At 40.6% G+C, this 4,597-nt stretch overlaps 1 pseudogene; it reads right to left on the bottom strand.

Moving 5' to 3' along the window:
* Nucleotides 1-1,031: 1,031 nt before the first annotated feature.
* LOC123934959 lies at nucleotides 1,032-2,875 on the bottom strand (annotated as a pseudogene).
* Nucleotides 2,876-4,597: the final 1,722 nt, after the last annotated feature.

Raw genomic sequence — 4,597 nt, 5'->3', positions numbered from 1 at the left:
CTGTGACCCTGCGGGGTCTGGGGCCACGCTGGCCCCGCGTGGGCTTCACCCCGGTTTAGCCCCTGGAGCAATGTCCCTCAGTGGAACAGACTTTTAAAAGTCCTGATTTTGTGCTCCGTTCCTCCGCCGCTTGCCGGGAGCCGGCCCCTCCCCCCGCGGTCTATCTTCCCGTCGTTTTAGATTCACTTCTCCGCCAGTCCTACCTTTCAGAAAGTGGTTGATTTTCTGTTTCTAGAGTTGCTGTTCTTCTTCTCTTCGCTCTCCCGTTGGATTTGTAGGTGTTTGCAATGTTTAGATAAGCTATCGAGCTGATCTCCTGCTACCTGATGTAGTCTCAGGCTGCTACTTCTCCGCCATCTTGACTCCTCCAATCCATTTTACTCTTTTGATGGTTAAGTAATATTCCATTCTCTCTCTATATACCACATCTTCTTTATCTATTACTCATTCAATGGACATTTAGCCTCTTTACATAACACGTCTATTGTTGATAATGCTGATAAATATGTCAGGGTGCATGGGCCTCTTTGAATCAGTATTTTGGTATCATTTTTGTAGGTACCTAGTAGTGCAATTGCCAGGTCACAGGGTAGTACTATTTTTAAATTTTGAGAAGCCTCCATATTGTTTTGTAGAGTGGCTGCACCAGGTTGCATTCCCACCAAAAGTGTAAGAGGGCTCCCCTTTCTTTTTTTTTTTTCCAATTTTAAATATGGTTTTATTTAAGACAATGCATTTTCCACTTAACAATACCATGCTTACAAAATGTAATGTTTATTTCCTTTCCCTGTGCACATATTCCATATTCAAGTATCAAGAATGCCCAGTTTGTTTGCTTCAATATTAAAACTGCCATGGAATTTTTACAGATTTGGGTCCTTCAAATATTTTGTGTGGAAAAATGTTAGACCTGTTCTCAGGTTGGCTTAATCAACCACTTTGATGGTGGGCCTGGAGAAGGCAACCCCAAAAGGAAGAGCTCCACCACTAGGGAAGCATCCAAGCATTCTTCCTGGCATGCCCCCTGCACTCTAGTACAGCTTGGTGATAATGGGTTTGCAGACTTTCTCCAGCTTTTTCTACTGGTGTTCAAATTCTTCTTCTCTGCAGTCTGCTTCTTACCGAGCTGGTTAATGATTTCACTGCACTTGTCAAGAATCTTCTGTTTGTCCTCATCATTGATCTTGCCCTGAAGTTTTTCATCTTTAACTGTTGCTTTCATGTCCAATGCATAATTCTCAAGTGAATTCTTGGAAGACACATTTTCTCACTGTTTCTCTTCCTCAGCTTTGTACTTCTCAGCTTCCTGGACCATGAATGAGCTCAATGTCTTCCTTGCTCAAACAACCCTTATCATTAGTGATGGTAATCTTATTCTCTTTTCCTGTGTTCTTATCTATAGCAGAGACATTGAGGATACCATTAACATCAATATCAAAAGTGACTTCAATCTGAGGAACACCATGAAGGGCAGGAGGTATGCCTGTCAGCTCAAACTTGCTGAGTAGTTTGTTATCCTTGGTCATGGCATTCTCACCTTCATACACCTGAATAAGCATACCAGGCTGATTGTTGGAGTAGGTAGTGAAGGTTTGTGTCTTGTAGGAATGGTAGTATTATGATTGCTGAGAATAGTCATGATTCCTCCAGCAGTTTCAATGCCAATAGAAAATGGAGTGACATCTAAGAGAAGCAAACCTTGAACATTTTTATATGTGCCTCCAGAAAGGATGGCTGCCTGGACAGCTGTACCATAAGCAACAGCCTCATCAGGCTTGATGCCCTTATTCAGTTCTTTTCCATTGAAGACATCTTATAGAAGTTTCTGAATCTCGGGGATATGGGTAGAACTGCCCACCAGGACAATATCGTGGATCTGAGACTTATCGAGCTTGACATCCCAAATGGCTTTTTTTACAGGGTCCAGGGTGTCACGGAACAGGCCAGTATTTAATTCTTCAAACGAGGCACAAGTAATAGAGGTATAGTAGTCAATTCCTTTGTATAGAGAATCAATCTCAATGCTAGGCTGCATGCTGGAAGACTTGTATGTTCACAAGCAGTACTGAGACAATGAACTGCCTTCTTGTTTTCACTGATGTCCTTCTTATAAACTTTAAAACATTTAAACTTTTAAGCTTTTAAACTCTGCAATAAAATGGTTGACCATTCGGTTGTCAAACTCTTCTCCACCTAAGTAGGTGTCTCCAGCTGTGGACTTAACCTCAAAGATCTCATCTTCTAGTAAGGATTGACACATCAAAAGTGCCACCTCCTAAGTCAAAGATAAGAACAGTCCTTTCAGCTCCAACCTTTTCATCTAAGCCATAAGCAATAGCAGCACCAGTTGGCTCATTGATGATTCAGAATACATTGAGACCAACAGTAGTTCCAGCATCTTTTTTAGCCTGATGCTGAGAGTCATTGAAGTATGCAGGTACTGTGATAACTGCATTGGTAACCATATTCCCAAGGTAAGCCTCTGCTATTTCCTTCATTTTTGTCAAAACCATAGAGGACACCTCTTCTGCATAGAAGCTTTTTTCTTTCCCTTGTATTCTAGTTGAAACTTGGGCCTGCCAACATCTTTCACCACCATGAAGGGACAATGCTTCATATCAGACTAGAGAATAGCATCATCAAATCTACATCCAATCAGGAGTTTGGCATCAAAAACTATGTTGGTGGGGTTCATCACAACTTCATTCTTTGGAGCATCGCTGATCAATCGTTTGGTGCTGATGAAGGCAACATAACTTGGGGTGGTTCCGTTTCCCTGATCATTGGCAATTGTTTCCACTTTCCCATACTGGAAGACACTCACTCAAGAGTAGGTGATGACAAGATCACTGCCAACTGCAGGTCTTTTAGACATGGTTGCTTCTGTGTGGGCCTGGCTCAGCTTCAGAAGAAAACAGCTGTGTGGAGATACAGCCCCATGTTTAATGAAACCCAAGGGTTCCCCTTTCTCTGCATTCTCATCAACATCTGTTTAATGTGTTGTTAATTTCACCATCTTGACATCTGTGTGCTGATATCCCAGTGGGGTTTTGGTTTGTATTTCCACAACGATGAGTGATGTTCAGCATCTTTTCATATGTTTGCTGGCCATCTGGATGTCTTCTTTGGAAAAATGTCCATTCATGCCTTCTGCCTAGTTCTTAACTGAATTGTGTATTTTGTGGGTGTTGAATTTGATAAATTCCTTTTTTTAAGATTTTATTTATTTATTTGACAGAGATAGACACAGTGAGAGAGGGAACACAAGCAGGGCAATGAGGGAGGGTGAAGCAGACTTCCTGCGAAGCAAGGAGCCCGAAGCAGGGCTCCATCCCAGGACCCTGGGATCATGACCTGAGCCAAAGGCAGAGGCTTAACAACTGAGCCACCCAGGTGCCCTGAATTTGGTAAGTTCTTTATAGATATTGGATACTAACCCTTTATCGGATATATCACTGGCAAATATATTCTATTCCATAGGTTGACTTTTGGTTATGTTGATTTTTTCCTTCACTGTGCAGAAGATTTTTATCCTAAAGTCCCAATAGTTTGTTTTTTGTTTGTTTGTTTCCCTTGCCTCTGGAAATGTGTCTAGTAAGAAGTTGCTATGGCCAAAGTAAAAGAAGTTGCTGCTTCTGTTCTCTTCTAGAATTTTGATGGTTTCTTGTTTCATATTTTGGTCTTTCATTCATTTGGTTTTTTTAATTTATTTTTGTTCACCATCTAAGAAAGTTTTCCAGTTTCACTCTTTTGCATGTTTCTGTCCAGTTTTCCCAACACCATTTATTGAAGAGACTGTCTTTTTTCCATTGGATATTCTTTCCTGCTTTATCAGTGATTAGTTGACCATATAGTGTGAGTCCATTTCTGGATTTTCTATTCTGTTCCATTGACCTATGTGTCTGTTTTTGTGCCAGTACTATAATGTCTTGATGACTACATCTTTATAATATAGCTTGAAGTCAGAATTGTGATGCCTCCAGCCTTGCTTTTTTTTTTTTTTTCAAGGTTCCTTTGAGTATTTGGGGTCTTTAGTGATTCCATACAAATTTTAGGTTGTTCTAGTTTTGTGAAAAATGCTGGGGGTATTTTGATAAGAATGGTATTAAATGTGTAGATTGTTTAGGGTAGTATAGATATTTTAACAACATTTGTTCTTCCAGTGCATGATCATGGAAGGTTTTTTTTTTTTTCATTTCTTTGTGTCCTCTTCAATTTATTTCATAAGTGTTCTGCAGTTTTCAGAATACAGATCTTTTTTTTAAGATTTTATTTATTTATTTGACAGAGAGAGATCACAAGTAGGCAGATGGGCAGGCAGAGAGAGAGAGGAGAAAGCAGGCTCCCCGCCAAGCAGAGAGCCCAATGTGGGACCCGATCCCAGGACCCTGAGACCATGATCTGAGCTGAAGGCAGAGGCTTAACCCACTGAGCCACCCAGGTGCCCCAGAATACAGATCTTTTACCTATCTAGTTAGGTGTATTCTTAAGTGTTTAATGGTTTTTGGTACAATTGTAAATGGGATGAATCCCTTGATTTCTCTCTCTGCTGCTTCATTATTGGTGTACAGAATTTCAACAGATTTCTACACATTGT

This window comes from Meles meles, chromosome X (assembly GCF_922984935.1).
Source record: "Meles meles chromosome X, mMelMel3.1 paternal haplotype, whole genome shotgun sequence".
Lineage (NCBI taxonomy): Eukaryota > Metazoa > Chordata > Mammalia > Carnivora > Mustelidae > Meles > Meles meles.
The sequence above is the reverse complement of the archived record's forward strand: the minus strand, read 5'-3'. Positions and strand labels throughout refer to the sequence as shown.